Source organism: Amblyraja radiata, chromosome 13 (genome assembly GCF_010909765.2).
Source record: "Amblyraja radiata isolate CabotCenter1 chromosome 13, sAmbRad1.1.pri, whole genome shotgun sequence".
Taxonomy (NCBI): Eukaryota; Metazoa; Chordata; class Chondrichthyes; order Rajiformes; family Rajidae; genus Amblyraja; species Amblyraja radiata.
The window spans coordinates 46,713,978-46,732,009 of NC_045968.1; positions in this window are offsets into that span (position 1 = coordinate 46,713,978).

An 18,032-nucleotide genomic window follows, 5' to 3' on the forward strand; every position below is an offset into this window, starting at 1 on the left:
GAATAAACATGCTGCAATAATGAAGTTGTTACTGGTAGTGGCCATTGAAGTTACAGCTGCATTGTGCTACAATCCTATCAATTGTGCTTCAATGCAGGATGTGTGTTAATCACCAATTTAGGTCAGGAAAGGTATATATCCATTGCAGCCTGGTGGGCAGAGTATTCTGCTCCCTACACAATTCTTATTTTCAACACACTCCTTTAGAAGAATTCATAACTTCTAAGAGTTATGCCTCATTAGTTTTTTGTGCACTATTCTGCATGGCAACAAAATCACAAAAAGATGTGCGTGTCCTTGATGGATGGGTTTGTCTATTCATCTATTATGGTCACAATCTTCATTTTATTTGTGTGTGATTTTATTGATTTCCTACTAGTTTTCATGACCAAAATTGGACCGCTTTTTAGGTGAACTCAGTCTGTTACTGTCATTGGTCACCTCTGATACAGGAGGATACAGAATACAAATGACCCTGAAAGAAGACTTACCAATTCCTTGTTGACTACTACCGAACAGGAAGCAATTAGTCCTGTGTAGGAAGGAACTGCAGGTGCTGGTTTACACCGAAGATAGACACAAAATGCTGGAGTAACTCAGTGGGTCAGGCAGCATCTCTGGAGAAAAGGAATAGGTGACATTTCAGGTCAAGATCCTTCTTCAGACAATTAGTCATGTTCCAACATCATTGTTATTAATGATGGAACGAGCTTGACCTCACGGTAAACTGGTGAAGAATTTGCAACCGCCCAGTTAATTTTCAGCAGTGAATGAAATACAATCATCGTCATGCTTAGCCATGTCCTTTGTACATTGTCATTAATTACTACCTCTTCTCTCTGCCAGGCCCATCATAGCAATTAGTAGATCCCCTGGTGATGAATCGTCAGTGGAGCAGGTTCATTCTGAGGAGAATCTGTCACCATGGCCCAGTGTGGTCACGTCTTGGTGCAGTCAGCTAGGTAGTAAGTTGGGATGTCATCTTGCATTTCACACAAGCAGACAGTAGTAACATCCGCAAATAGCGGAATCCACATTAGAGCCACAATCTTCTACAAGTTCCGCACAACTAGTCTCTGATACTGAATCCCGGGGGGGGGGGGAGGATCCTAAGCCAGCTGGTGATGGGAATAGGCCCGGAAGCATCAAATACAGCAGGAAAAAATGATCATGGCAGCACTCTAGAAACCTGGCACATATCAGTGTAAATCGAGGTGGGCTGTAAAGGATTCAACACATACAGAGGATAATGAGAATGCTTGCCTGGAGCCAATGCAGCATGCAGCTGTGGAAATCTACCCAGAAAATGGAAAACTGAGCAGCAACCTACTGAACAATCTGAAGAAGGGACCCAATCCAAAACGTCACCTGTTCATTCCCTCCGCAGATGCTGCCTGGCCCGCTGAGTTCCTCCAGTACTTGGTGTTTTGCTCAGGATTCCAGCATCTGCAATTTCTTGTGACTCTATCCACTCTGGCCGGGGCATCATTCACACAGCTGCCTGCCCTGGTAATCTATCCATCAGTGATCTATCTCAGGTACTTACATACAGTCAATGGGAATATCCTGGGAATGCCTCCACCAGCTTTCTGCAGGGACCCACAGGCAAAATAGTCAAGGACAGACATTGGCAATATGCGGCTAACAAGATTTTATGGCACAGATTATATTTTATAAAGATGCAAATATATACCAATACTGCAAGGTATTCTCCCTACAACACTTGACCCTGCCCCTCCTCTATCACCGTTATCCAGGGACCTAACAGTCTATTAGGTGAGGCTGAGGTTCACAAGCACATCCTCCAACCTGATCTATTGCAGTCTGTGGTCAAGATGTGGCCTCCACTATATTGGAGAGATCAAGCCTAGACTAGGTGACTACTTTGCTGAGCACTTGCGATCGACCTGCAATGACTATCGTTGAGTTTCCAGTTGCACGTCGTTTCAATTCTCCTTCCCGGTCCCACACCAACCTTTCTTCTTCTTCTTGCATATGGCGTGAAGGTTGCAATCTCCCACCCCACCAACCTTTCTGACCTCAGCCTTCTCCTCTTCCACACTGAGCTTAAATGCAAGCTAGAAGAACAGCACTTTGTGTTCTGTTTCGGGAGCCTGCAACCCAAAGGTATGAAGATTGAATTTCCCCATTTCAGGTACCCCACACCTCCTGCATTTCTTTCCCATTCCAAATAGATCACTCAGCATCTATCTTCCTTTATTAACCTTTTCTGTCCCAACCTCTCATCTCATCTCATGGATTAATTACCTTCCCCTATCTGTTCCATCTGCCGATCATCCACATACCCAGCTACCTATCTGGATTTCTTCCCCCATTAGTTCATTTTTCATACTTCACATTTGGTTTCATCTGCCCATCAACCCTCCCTTATCTGCTGCTACCGCACCTACTAGCCTCCATCTCTACCTTGTCCCCTGCCCTGCCCCAACAGGGACCATTTGCCAAACATTCTCCCACTCACACCCCCAAAAAATCTGGCTTTACCCATCGCCTCCAAGCCTGTGTTTCACCTTCCTTCTCACTTCTATCACTTCTAATATGTTGACAATCTTCCTTCTCTCCTCTCAGTCCTGATGCAGGGTTGTGACCCAAATCATCGACCCTCGCTTTGCCTCTACAGATGCTGCTTGAGTCGATAGGCTCTTCCAACTATTTATTCCAGCACCCGCCGTCTCTTGTGTCTCATGTGATGTGACAGCTCAGTGTCTACACACATTACTACTTTTGAGGTCAAGAAAGCAGAGCTTTTGCCTCTACATCCCATTATATGGGCATTGTCTCTAGCAACCTCAGTTCTCTCTGAAGGTTATCCAAAAATATGCTTATTAGAACTAGTATTACACCAAAAAGCCCAGCTGTAGTTGCCACAACTTTGTCTATTATGAAAAGTCTCTTAGCTCTGAAGTGCACAAATTAACCTCTCAATCTAAATCAAACCCCTTCCCCAGTGGAAGGCTTGAAAGCAGCTGTGGGGTCAGCAACAGTAATACCCTGTTGAAATGTGATTTTCAGTGAAAGCCACAAACTACTCTTTTGTCAAGTTTCTGGAAATCTGGGAAATTCATGCATGCCTTGTTAAAATTAAATCCTGATGAAAATCTTACTGGAATTGTCTTATTTAAGTATTCTACATAGTAACCCATCTCTCCAGAGAGATTTAAACACACATATTGAAGCATGTCTGAGTTAAATCCAAACGGCAGCATTTGACAGTTCACTGATCTTAACAGTCTTCGCAAACCCACACATTACTGTTAAAATTCCCGCTGTAAGTCTGTGAACTGTACTGTGGCTACATCATCCTGTTAATGCAACAGATTAATGAGAAGCTACTGTAACTATATTGTTGTGTAAATGGAAAACATTCCAAACACCTAAACAATACACTTTGCCAATTTAGAGGAAGGTTATCGACTAATAAGTTGGCCTTTTTCTTCACAGGGCTTCACTCAAGGTGCTTTGAGTGTTAATAAACTGTACTTGCATTATTCTTGAGGTGTCGGCAAAAAGCCCAAAGAGGCTGTTATTTGTTACCAGAATATTTATTTAGGAGGAATAGATCGTATACATGACTTATTCCTTCATACCAACTCGTGTAGTACGACCTGGTGATTCTTATATAAGCAGGGGCTGGATTATATTGTGTCTCTGCTTCCTGCAAATGATTTTCTGCCATTTAGAACAAGTGGATGGAAAATCATCAGCCGGGATGGAGAGCAGCCTGGCAATTATATGGTTCATTTAATTACTTCTCTACCAGGCTATTCAGTCCATGTTTAATGTACTTCACAGAACTGTATTCCTCTATCAAAATACACAGGAATTTTCAACCTTCATTACTTGAGACTTGTAAAAAAAAACACAGGAGCACATCAGCATGCTGAACTTATCAAACATTTTCTACTGTGAAAAAAGAAAATTCTTTGATTTCATCTTTATAATTGTGCTGTGTTAATGCAGAACACACATTAGCTAGGTGGGACACAACATGGTAGACAAACCATTCAAAGTTTGTGTACCCATCCTAAATTTGACCATGGTTCACAAATCTGGATGTAATGGTTGACTGTTACCTGGGCCGTCTATAGAAACATGTTATTTTAAATCAAAAATTGACAACCCTTCATTGTTTCAGGTGGATGCTATCATAACACTAATACTGCAGCATATACGGTAACATGTCTTTGGACAATTAATATAACCAAGACCAAAACTGCTTTGTGTACTAGTTGAGATGTTAATGCAGGTTTAAAGTGACTTGGAGTCATGATGGCTTCCATGAGACTTGATTTGAATTCAACTCCAATGGATGAGATGAAAATTTCACCTCCCCTTGCTATTGAGAGTTGTGGATGAACAGACAGTTTTGATCCAGTGCACGGTGCAAATGGATCTATTATGCACAATATCCCTGTTGATGAAAGGGAAAATGTTATACAAAAATATTTGCTATCAATTGCTCAGCATAATTTCAGGTCAACTTGTCTTTAATTTACAACAATAAACAATGTATTTTACTGTTATAATTTGTAATTTTAACTTGCTGTAAAAATTTTAACAGTTCAATAGAATTCAAGTATAATGAAAAGACATACAATAAATAACACTGGCTGTATATAAAATGCACAAGTTTGGTAGCTATTTGGATATTTAACATTTGTCAGTCAAAGCACTAACAACATACGTTTTTCCATATGACGTAATTGATGAATTAGGGAACACTATTTGTATTACAAAAGCTGAACTGGTTGAAATGCGATTTTGATGGGAAATGAGAGAACTACTTGAAAGTTACTTTGGAAATTGGCAAGCAGAAAAAAGCTGTCTTCCAAAGGAAAACAGTCTTGGGAAAAAGTATGTTTCTATGTAGCTTCCCTACAGTAATCAGGCACCATGATTTTTAAAAACACAATCTGTCAGTTTCACCACAGATTACCATTGAAATCAATAAGCAATCCATTGACATTTGTGCAATGATACTCTATTAAACAATGTATTAAACAGCCATCAGCATTTTTAGTAGTTTGTAGTAACAATTACTATTTTGTAGTAACAAATATATAAATTGAAAGCTATTAAAAAGACCATTATTTTTGAAAATCCTGCCGGGGGAAAAAAGCATTGTTATTGTAAATCTGAAATTCTCTCTAGCCCCTAATCCCCTTTTACCCATTGACACAATTGTTCTACGAATTCGATTTTCTACGAGATTTCTTCGGAACACATTGATCACAGAATTACCTGTATCTTTTCGCAATAGAACTATTAGTAACAATCTTCAAATCGAAATGCAAAATCATAATATTTTGTTGTTGGCCAGAAATTTGAAACATCTTATTTCCAATGAGATAAAAAGGGAAGATTTATTGAATCTTTATATCTCACCCCAAGTTACAGACAATTGTTATTTCTTGAACTTGTCTTTATATTCTAACACACAAATCAGAAATGACACAAAGATTGATGAATTAGTTTGAGAAAGAGAGTTTCAGCAGATAATTTGCTATTCATAATATAAAGAGACTCATTGAAAACAATTGTGTTCAGTTCTGGGCACCATGTTATAGGAAAGATATTATCAAGCTTGAATGGGTTCAGAGAATATTAACGAGGATGTTGCCAGGACTAGAGGGTCTGAGATATAGCGAGAGGTTGAGTCGGCTGGGTCTCTTCCTTGGAGCACAGGAGGATGAGGAATGATCTTATAGAGGTGTATAATATCATGAGAGGAATAAATCGGGTAGATGCACAGAATCTCTTGCCCAGAGGAGGGGAATCGAGGACCGGAGGACATATGTTTAAGGTGAAGGGAAAAAGATTTAATAGGAACCTGAGGGGTAACTTTTTCACACAAAGGGTGGTGGGTGTATGGAACAAGCTGCCAGAGGAGGTAGTTGAGGCTGGGACTATCCTAACGTTTAAGAAACAGTCAGACAGTACATGGATAGGACACATTTGGAGGGATATGGATCAAACGCAGGCAGGTGGGACTAGTGTGACAGGGACATGTTGGCTGGTGTGGGCAAGTTGGGCCGAAGGGCCTGTTTCCCTGCTGTATCACTCTATGACTAAATCCTCCCTTAAATTTTTGACAAATACAACATCCTGTGGAATACAAACATTGGATTATTGTCACAGTACTAGAAATATATTTTGCTTTATAATTGGGTTAAATCTTGAAAAGAAAGATATGGATAATGTGCTATGGAACCTAACAATGTGTAGTTGTCTTTGAGTAATTAATAAAATTATACACCGTCAACAGATTTTATATTTTGGTGCCAAATATGTAAGACAATTTCCACAGCCCTGATGAATTTAATATTCGTTGTGATGATATTAGAGTATAACGTTGCTGCCTCCATGCAATATTAACTGGAAAGGATAGAATTCCTTACTATCTTTGAAAGCCTTAACATTCAAGTCATACAACAGTTGCAGAGGAACTGAGAGAACGGAAAAGAGTCCTTACAAGAGGCAGGGCAGGATGAAGAGTTGAGATGGCTGTGGATGTCAGTAGTCTTGAACTGGATGCTAGTTGCTGGCTATTTCCTGAGAGGGAGACAGAGAGATCCAAAAAAAGGATGGAAGAGAGATTGACCATGTAAAGGCGAGAGCAGGGTGAAAACTGGTAACAAAAATTATGAAATGCTCAAGTTCCGCATGAGTACTGAAAACAGAACAAATGCAGTCAATAATGTTCTAGAAAAAGTTGAGGAAGTGTAGCTGGAGGGAACTGACACAAAAACTATCCCACTTATCCCGAATAAAGAGAGGCATTGCTTGGAGCCTTGTAAATGGCCACAGATACATCTTTGATTTGGAGAAAGTGAGTGAGGTTGAAGGAAAGCGAAACACAAAGTGCTGGAGTAACACAGCAGGTCAGGCAGCATCTGTGGAGGGAATGGACAGGCAATGTTTCTGTAGTGTAAGGGTTTAACAGACAATTTCAAGTAAAATGTAAAACGGAGTAGTCAGCTAAATTAGCAGCACTGCATTCCAAGCCCTTCGAAAACAAGAGTCAAACACAGTTTTCCAGACAAGTGGTTCACTCTCCTACCAGCCCTTTCTCTTGTGTCCGCTAGCCTCCTCTATCCTCTCCGGTTCTCGGGGATGAGGAGGGGCCAGGCTCGGCGGCTCCCTCTGCAGGTCACGGCCCGCCATCTCCTGCCTTCTGGCCACATTCTGTCCAAGAGTCCTCGACTCGAAACATCAACTCTCTTTCTACCCACAGTTGCAGTTTGACATGCTGATAATTTAGAGGGCACTGTGGTTTTAATTTATAAAGTATCAGTCTGCTGACTTTCTATCAGCACATCAGAAATTGAAATATTACTTATGTTTCATTATATTTAGGTTTGAGAATTTTATCTTACATTCTGTCAATAAAGCTATCCTAATACAGTCACACCATTTAATTGCATGGAATAGCGCGTCAAGCTGGAGAACATGGATAGGTGACATTGTGGGATGGGACCCTTCTTCCCAGCAGGATAACCTGACGTAAAACGTCACTTAGCCATATTCTCCAGATGCTGCCTGACCCGCTGATTTACTCCAGCACTTTATGTCTTTCTTTGTTACTAATCTTGGATGTGAATATACTCTGATTTCATGTTCTGATGGTGGTGTTACATATATAATAAATTCAAGATCACCACACTATCTTTATGAGATTTCCTATACCAAAATACATTCCCTATTTATTTTGTTTTTGCTACATTCTTCATGGAATCTTACAGGGCAGACGCTATTTAGCGGTATGCCGTCATCTTGCACTAATATTCAGCACTGGATCACCTAGGCAATAAGTACACCTGGTGGCAGGATACTATTGACAGGGTGGCACAGTGATGTAGTGGTACAGTTACTGCCTTACAGTGCCAGAGTCACGGATTTGATCCTAACCACAGGTGCTGTCTGTATGGAGTTTGTACGTTCTCCCTGTGACAGCGTGGGTTTCCTCCCCCACTCCAAAGACGTTCAGGTTTGTAGGTTAATTGGCTTCTGTAAATTGTACTATGTCCCTCGTGTAGAAGATAGTGCTAGTGGACAGGGTGATCACTGGTCAGCACCGACATGATGGGCTGAAGGCCTGTTTTCACACTGTATCTCTAAAGTAAAGTCACTGACTACTGCTCAGCCTCTGACAACATAATACTGAATAAGCTGACCTCTAAACTTCGGGAATATTGGGAAAGTTTGGTGTGCTGTAACTTGATATTTTCAACAGAGGGTGCATCACAAGAAAACATGGGGCAGATTTAAAAGACAGGCATTTTACATTTTGAAAAGTTTGAAAAGTAGCTGAAATGTCAGTGTTATATTCCCTGGACCCCAAACTGCACTCTGTCATAAAGGTGCTTTAAATCTTGAGTTTACAATGGGAGAAATTACAATATTTTAAAATGATTCTTTGTTATAATAGTTGGGAATTTGAAAGCAGTAAACAAACATGAGAAACAATTCTTTAATGAAAGGAAATAATTTATTTTGGTGTTTTTATAACATCTTCAGGACATTGGAAAGTGCTTTTGAAGTGTTCCCACGATTGTAGACAAATGCAGTATGAGAACAGGTGTCAAGGACCAGATCATCTATTTTTGTGACGTTAACTGAGAGGGAAATGTTATCCAGATGTATTCCTTACCTCCTTCAACCCGTGCCGTGAGATCTTCCACAGAACTGGAAATGAATTGTCCAGAGAAATCCCATCATTGTCAGTTTGACAAGTTGAATTTTGCTAACAAAAAAGCAAATCAAATTTGGAATTTAAAGAAAAGCTACAAAGCCCTTGGAATATTATAAAACCCATCTGATTTACCACTATCTTTGAGAGAAGGAAATCTACAGTGCTCGATATATGACATAGAAACATTGAAAATAGGTGCAGGAGTGGGCCATTCAGCCCTTCGAGCCAGCACCGCCATTCAATATGATCATGGCAGATCATCCAAAATCACTACCCCGTTCCTGCTTTTTCCGCATATCCCTTGATTCCTTTAGCCCTAAGAGCTAAATCTAATTTTCTCTTGAAAACTGCAGGCCAAATATATTAGATATCCAACAACAGATAATTGGATGGACGGTACATGTTGGCCATCCTCCAGCAATCTCCATAAGCCAAGATGGAAATTCATAAAGCACAAAGCTAGTTTATCATCTCATCCAGAAGATTTCACCTCCTCCCTGGTGTGGCAATCTCACGAGGCTAATAAATTATAAGTACAAGGAACACCAAGCATTGAATAAAAATGTTGTCTCATCAAGCCTGCTCCATTGAATAAACTTACTTTATCGTGGATTCTTAAGTTACTCTGCATGACATAAAAGACTGGCAGACAAATCCATTTCTTTCTGAAGTGATTGATTAAAACACAGCAGTTGGTGAAATGTTGTCAGAGTATATAAATGACAGCCAAAATCTGCACATCCCCCTGCAGTGTGTAAGTTAAGTGATGCTTTTCAAAGCATAGTTCCTTTTAGAAAGTGACATTTATAGGATAACAGGAGAAGCTCCCAACTCCAGCATTTTTGCTACTCACAGATATGAAAGTGGCATTTAAGAGACTTTTGGATAGACATGTGGATATGCATGGAATGGAGGGATATGACTTATGTGCAGCTAATAAGAGTTGATCTTGGCATCATGTTCAGCACAGACATTGTGCGCTGAGGTGCCTGTTCTAGTGCTGCACTGTTCTATGCTCTATGTTATATTTTTGGCAGTTTATTTAACAGCAGAGTGTCTGCATCAATCTGAGACCAATATTGCTTGTGAAAACATTGCCTATGTGATAATTTCACATCAATGTAGGATGACCCTCTCTCCAATACCCTTTCACAGCTTAAACCAATCTTTTCAATCTGATTGGATAAAGTGACATCTCTTTTTTACAGTTGTAGGAGTCACTGACGTAGAAAATGAAGCAGAGGTAAATAGAGTCATGCAGCACATAGAGACACTTCAGCCCATTAGGTGACCATCAAATGACCATCAAGAACCCCAGCTACACTGATCCTTTACTGACACCTTTTCATTCTGCCCACGTCTCCATCGTCTCCAGATTCCACCACTCACGTACACATAATGAGCAATTTACAGCAGCCTGCTTTGGGGAAGTTCACCAACACCTCTACTTCCTTAAAAGGCTTCGGAAGTTCAGCATGTCCCGAACAACTCTAACCAACTTCAACAGATGTGCCGTAGAAAGCATTTTATCAGGATTCATCACAGCATGGTTTGGGAACAACTCCATCCAAGACCGTGAGAAATTGCAGAAAATTGTGGACGCAGCCCAGACTATCACACAAACCAACTTCCATTTACCCCCTCATGCTGCCTCGGCAAAGCCAGCCGCTTAATCAAGGACGAGTCGCATCCCAGACACTCCTTCTTCTCCCCTCTCCCATCGGGCAAAAGGTATAGAAGTATAAAAACGCACACATCCAGTTTCAGGGACAGTTTCTTTCCAGCTGTTATCAGGCAACTGAACCATCCTACCAACAACCAGAGAACCTCTAAGCTACTATCTAGCTCATTGGAGACCCTCGGACTATCTTTGAACGGACTTTAAAAGGTACACAAAATTGCTGGAGGAACTCAGCGGGTGCAGCAGCATCTATGGAGCGAAGGAAATAGGCGACGTTTCGGGCCGAAACCCTTCTTCAGACTGATGGGGGGTGGGGAAAGAAAGAAGGAAAAAGGGAGGAGGAGGAGCCCGAGGGCGGGCGGATGGGAGGGTGGGAGGAGACAGCTAGAAGGTGAAGGAAGGGGAGGGGACAGCACAGGCTAGCCAAATTGGGGGAATTCGATGTTGATGCCATAAGGGCGCAAGGACCCCAGACGGAATATGAGGTGCTGTTCCTCCAATTTCCGCTGTTGCTCACTCTGGCAATGGAGGAGACCCAGGACAGAGAGGTCGGATTGGGAATGGGAGGGGGAGTTGAAGTGCTGAGCCACCGGGAGGTCATGTAGGTTAAGGCGGACTGAGCGGAGGTGTTCGGCGAAACGGTCGCCCAACCTACGCTTGGTCTCACCGATGTAAATTAGCTGACATCTAGAACAGCGGATGCAGTAGATGAGGTTGGAGGAGATGCAGGTGAACCTTTGTCGCACCTGGAACGACTGCTTGGGACCTTGAATGGAGTCGAGGGGGGAGGTGAAGGGACAGGTGTTGCATTTCTTGCGGTTGCAACGGAAAGTGCCCGGGGTGGGGGTGGTGCGGGAGGGAAGGGAAGAATTGACGAGGGAGTTGCGGAGGGAGCGGTCTTTGCGGAAGGCAGACATGGGGGGAGATGGGAAGATGTGGCGAGTGGTGGGGTCACGTTGGAGGTGGCGGAAATGGCGGAGGATTATGTGTTGTATTTGCCGGCTGGTGGGGTGAAAGGTGAGGACCAGAGGGACTCTGCCCTTGTTGCGTGTGCGGGGATGGGGAGAGAGAGCAGTGTTGCGGGGTATGGATGAGACCCTGGTGTGAGCCTCATCTATGGTGGCGGAGGGGAATCCCCGTTCCCTGAAGAACGAGGACATTTCCGATGCCCTGGTATGAAATGTCTCATCCTGGGAACAGATGCGGCGTAGGCGGAGGAATTGGGAGTAAGGGATGGAGTCTTTACAGGGGGCAGGGTGGGAAGACGTGTAGTCCAGATAGCCATGTGAGTCAGTGGGTTTATAATGTATGTCGGTCAGGAGTCTGTCCCCTGCGATGGAGATGGTGAGGTCAAGGAATGGTAGGGAAGTGTCGGAAATCGTCCAGGTGTATTGGAGTGCCGGGTGGAAGTTGGTGGTGAAGTGGATGAAGTCAGTCAGTTGTGTGTGGGTGCAGGAGGTGGCACCAAAGCAGTCGTCAATGTAGCGGAGGTAGAGGTCGGGGATGGGGCCCTGGTACGCATTGAACAAGGATTGTTCAACGTACCCGACAAAGAGGCAGGCGTAGCTGGGGCCCATGCGTGTGCCCATAGCTACGCCTTGTGTTTGGAGGAAATGGGAGGAGTCAAATGTAAAGTTATTGAGGGTGAGGACCAACTCCGCTAAGCGGAGGAGAGTGTCAGTGGCTGGGTAAAGGTTGCTCCTCTGGTCGAGGAAGAACCGGAGGGCTTTGAGGCCATCCTGGTGGGGGATGGAGGTGTAGAGTGACCGGACATCCATGGTGAAGATGAGGGGGTGAGGGCCCAGAGAGTGGAATGCGTGGAGGCGGCGGAGAGTGTCTGAGGTGTCTAGAACATAGGTGGGGAGGGATTTGACCAAGGGGGATAGGATGGTGTCAAGGTATGTGGAGATGAGTTCGGTGGGGCACGAACACGCAGAGACAATGGGTCTGCCGGGAGAGCCGGGTTTGTGGATTTTGGGGAGAAGGTAAAAACGGGCCGTGCGGGGCTGGGGAACGATGAGTTTGGAGGCTTGGTCAGGTAGGGCGTGGGAATTGATGAAGTCGGTGATGGTGCTAGAAATGGTGGCCTGGTGCTCGTCAGTGGGGTCATTGTCCAAGGGTAAGTAGGAGGAGGTGTCCGAGAGTTGGCGCGTGGCCTCAGCTTTGTAGAGATCGACGCGCCAGACTACCACGGCACCTCCCTTGTCGGCTGGTTTGATGACCCAGTCTGGGTTTTTGCGGAGAGATTCGATGGCAGTGCGTTCAGAGGGGGAAAGATTGGAGTGAGACAGGGGAGTGGAGAAGTTGAGGCGGTTGACGTCGCGGCGGCAGTTCGGGATAAAGAGTTCCAGAGCCGGGACTTTCTGAGGGGGGTTCCACGAGGAGGGGGTGCGTTGGAGACGGGAAAAGGGGTCATCATTAGGGGGCGAGGACTCCTTCCCATGGAAGTGCGCTGTGAGGCGGAGACGACGGTAGAAGCTCTCCAAGTCATGGTGGGCGCGGAACTCATTGAGATGGGGACGGAGGGGGACAAAGGTGGGACCTCTGCTGAGGACAGACCATTGGGTGGGGGAGAGGGGGAGGTCGGGGGGGATGGTGAACACCCGGCAGGGGTGGGAGTTGGGGCCAGAGGAAGGCAGGTGGGTAGACTGGGAACGGGGTTGTGGGTGTTGGAGGGGTGGTGGGTGGTCAGGGGGTGGGGGGGAGAGAGGGCTGTGAGGTGGGTGGGGAAGAGCGGGTGTGCCATGGTTGGGGGGGGATGGGGGAGGGTCAGTGGAGCAGCCACTGAGGTTAGCACGGCTGGGCAGACGGGCGCTAGGACCCGGTGGAATTAAATCGAGGAGAGTGGGAGTAAGCAGCGTGAAGGCTGCAGGCCCAGTGCAGAGTCCAGGCTCCAGGTAAGGCGACGGCTGTGGGTTGCTGGAGGGGGGTGGAGTGGCGCGGGTCAACGGACCCGATGGTCGGAGTCCAGCGGCGCGGGTCACCGGACCCGATGGTCGGAGTCCAGTGGTGGTTGAGTCGGGGTCCGCGGGCGATGCGTGGGTGGTCCCGGTGGGCGGATGGTCGGCGGGTCGGCGGCGAGATGAATCGGGTGCGTAGCGGCGGCCATGTTGAGATAGCCCCGGTCCGGCGGCGTTGTCGGGTCGGGTGGCGATCCCGGAGGAATCGGCGAGGGGGAGCGAGTCCAAGTTACCGTTGAAGCTGCGAGGCTGGGCGTCATCGGTCGGCAGGTGAGGGTCGGCGGCGGCATCGATGTAGAGGTCGGTGAAGGCGGCGTCCCGGTGCGTATGGAAGTCGCTCCTCGAGGCCAAGATGGCGTCGCGGGACTCGGGCAGGCGATGCGGGCCAGGGTTGGGGCCCGGAGTCTGCGGGCGGTCGAGTCGTGGAGTGTAGGCGTCGGGAGCGGCCTGGAGTCGGGATAATTTAAGGTCCTTGGTGGAATTAAGGTAGGCCAGGAATTTTTTATTTAAGAGGTGGATCTTCCGGCGGATGAAATACAGCTGGGGTCCGTTGCAGGTCTGGGTTAGTGAGGCCTGAAGTCCAGGGAGTGTCGATGTGAGGTCCTGTTGGTGCCGGCGCATCGCGACCAGGGTGGATCTCAGTGCCCGGTTGGAGAATTGCTGGGTATGCCGGTGGATAACCAGTCGGTACCGATGGTCCGGTTGGGGTCCGAACTGGGAGGTAGGGAACTGGAGCTGGAAGCCGTGGGGTATGAGATGATGGCGCAGGCAGGACCCGAGGAAGCAGATGTGGCTGTGGTATCGAGTCTGGGTAAGGGTATGGTCGTACAGTTGGAGGGCAGGGGGGATCACAGAAGGTGTGCAGTTAGAGAGGAGGTTGTGAAACTGTCTCCGGAGAGAGGAGGAGAACTTCTTCAAAGTAGGCATACCTTGAAGAGATATCGCAGTGGAGTAGACAAAGTGTTCAAAAGGGAACTGCAGATGCTGGAATATCGAAGGTACACAAAATTGCTGGAGGAACTCAGCGGGTGCAGCAGCATCTATGGAGCGAAGGAAATAGGCGACGTTTCGGGCCGAAACCCTTCTTCAGACTGATGGGGGGTGGGGAAAGAAAGAAGGAAAAAGGGAGGAGGAGGAGCCCGAGGGCGGGTGGATGGGAGGGTGGGAGGAGACAGCTAGAGGGTGAAGGAAGGGGAGGGGACAGCACAGGCTAGCCAAATTGGGGGAATTCAATGTTGATGCCATAAGGGCGCAAGGACCCCAGACGGAATATGAGGTGCTGTTCCTCCAATTTCCGCTGTTGCTCACTCTGGCAATGGAGGAGACCCAGGACAGAGAGGTCGGATTGGGAATGGGAGGGGGAGTTGAAGTGCTGAGCCACCGGGAGGTCAGGTAGGTTAAGGCGGACTGAGCGGAGGTGTTCGGCGAAACGGTCGCCCAACCTACGCTTGGTCTCACCGATGTAAATTAGCTGACATCTAGAGCAGCGGATGCAGTAGATGAGGTTGGAGGAGATACAGGTGAACCTTTGTCGCACCTGGAACGACTGCTTGGGACCTTGAATGGAGTCGAGGGGGGAGGTGAAGGGACAGGTGTTGCATTTCTTGCGGTTGCAACGGAAAGTGCCCGGGGAGGGGGTGGTGCGGGAGGGAAGGGAAGAATTGACGAGGGAGTTGCGGAGGGAGCGGTCTTTGCGGAAGGCAGACATGGGGGGAGATGGGAAGATGTGGCGAGTGGTGGGGTCACGTTGGAGGTGGCAGGAAATGGCGGAGGATTATGTGTTGTATTTGCCGGCTGGTGGGGTGAAAGGTGAGGACCAGAGGGACTCTGCCCTTGTTGCGTGTGCGGGGATGGGGAGAGAGAGCAGTGTTGCGGGGTATGGATGAGACCCTGGTGTGAGCCTCATCTATGGTGGCGGAGGGGAATCCCCGTTCCCTGAAGAACGAGGACATTTCCGATGCCCTGGTATGAAATGTCTCATCCTGGGAACAGATGCGGCGTAGGCGGAGGAATTGGGAGTAAGGGATGGAGTCTTTACAGGGGGCAGGGTGGGAAGACGTGTAGTCCAGATAGCCATGTGAGTCAGTGGGTTTATAATGTATGTCGGTCAGGAGTCTGTCCCCTGCGATGGAGATGGTGAGGTCAAGGAATGGTAGGGAAGTGTCGGAAATCGTCCAGGTGTATTGGAGTGCCGGATGGAAGTTGGTGGTGAAGTGGATGAAGTCAGTCAGTTGTGTGTGGGTGCAGGAGGTGGCACCAAAGCAGTCGTCAATGTAGCGGAGGTAGAGGTCGGGGATGGGGCCCTGGTACGCATTGAACAAGGATTGTTCAACGTACCCGACAAAGAGGCAGGCGTAGCTGGGGCCCATGCATGTGCCCATAGCTACGCCTTGTGTTTGGAGGAAATGGGAGGAGTCAAATGTAAAGTTATTGAGGGTGAGGACCAACTCCGCTAAGCGGAGGAGAGTGTCAGTGGCTGGGTAAAGGTTGCTCCTCTGGTCGAGGAAGAACCGGAGGGCTTTGAGGCCATCCTGGTGGGGGATGGAGGTGTAGAGTGACCGGACATCCATGGTGAAGATGAGGGGGTGAGGGCCCAGAGAGTGGAATGCGTGGAGGCGGCGGAGAGTGTCTGAGGTGTCTAGAACATAGGTGGGGAGGGATTTGACCAAGGGGGATAGGATGGTGTCAAGGTATGTGGAGATGAGTTCGGTGGGGCACGAACACGCAGAGACAATGGGTCTGCCGGGAGAGCCGGGTTTGTGGATTTTGGGGATTGAACGGACTTTACTGGCTTTATCGCGCACTAAACGTTATTCCCTTTATCCTGCATCCGAGTGCTGTGGATGGCTCGATTGTAATCATGTATTGTCTTTCCGCTGACTGGTTAGCACGCAGCAAAAGCTTTTCACTGAACCTCGGTACATGTGACAATAAACTAAACTTAAACTAAACTCAAATGTAGGTGGAAAATGGACCACCCAGAGGAAATGAATAGTCGCAGGCAGAATGTCTGAAGTTTATATGTTCAAGGAGCAGAATTAGGCCATTCGACTCATCAAGTCTACTCCGCCATCCAATCATCCGTAATCTGTCTTTTCCTCTCAACTCCATTCTCCTGCCTTCTCCCCATAACCACTGACACCCGTACTACTAATCAAGAATCTATCAATCTCCACCTTAAAAATATCCATTGACTTGGCCTCCACGGTCTTCCGTGACAATGAGTTTCACAGATTCACCACCCTCTGACTAAAGCAATTCCTCCTCATCTCCTTTCTAAAGGTACGTCCTTTTATTCTGAGGCTATGGCCTCTGGTCCTAGACTCTCCCACTAGTGCAAACATCCTCTCCACATCCACTATCCAGGATTTACACTATTCAGTAAGTTTCAATGAGCCCCCCTCTCCCAATCCTTGTAAACTCCCACGAGTACAGGGCCAGTGCCATCAAACGTTCATCATATGTTAACCCAGTCATCCCCAGGTTCATTCTCATAAACCTCCTATGGACTCTCTCCAACGCCAACACATCTTTCCTCATTTATGGAGCCTAAAACTGCTCACAATACTCCAAATGCAGTCTGACCAATGCCTTATACAGCCTCAGCATTACATCCCTGTTTATTATATTCTAGTCCTCTCAAAATCATTGCAGTTGCCTTCCTTATTGCCGATTTGACTTGCAAATTAACTTTTTGGGAATCCTGCACCAGCACTCCCAAGTCCCTTTGCACCTCTGCACAGACACAATCCTGAAGGTACCTGGAGATATGAAATAAAGAAAAACAATGTCAGGAAAACAAATAAGGCATCATATAATAATAATAATAATAATAATAATAATAATAATAATAATAATAATAATAATAATAATAATAATAATAATAATAATAATAATAAAACATTTATTTGTATAGCACATTTAAAAACGACTCATGTTGACCAAAGTGCTTCACATCAGTGCAGGTACTAATTTGATACATACAACAGTAGACAGACCTAACAAAACATACATAAACTGTTTACAGCGCCCCCTGATAGGGGCTCAAAAACGCTCGGGAGTAGAAATAGGTTTTGAGTCATGACTTAAAGTAGTCGATGGTGGGGGCAGTTATGATGAGGAGCGGGATGCTATTCCACAGTTTAGGTGCTGCAACCGCAAAAGCACGGTCAACCCTGAGCTTAAACCTAGGCCGCGGGATAGTCAGTAGCCCCAAGTCGGCCGACCTGAGGGACCTGGAGGTAGAATGGTGGGTTAGAAGATTTTTGATATGGGGGGTGGGGGGGGACAAGCTCGTTAAGGGCTTTGTATACGTATAAGAGGAGCTGTACCGTACTGGGAGCCAGTGGACAGAGGCCAGGATCGGGGTGATGGGGTCCCTTTTACGGATACCCGTCAGAAGTCTTGCTGCGGCGTTTATGGACCAATTGCAGACGGGACATGGATGATTGGCTGATGCAAGTGTATAGGGAGTTGTAGTAGTCAAGGCGGGAAAAGATGAATGCGTGGATGATTTTTTTCAAGGTCGACGAATTTGGGGAATGATTTGATTACAGCTCTTGTACGAAGCTGGAACAAACCAGCTTTTACCACAGAGTTGACTTGCTTGTCAAACTTTGGGAGGAACACAGTTTGATAACCTATCTGAACCAAATATCTGGAAATGCTTTGTACCTTC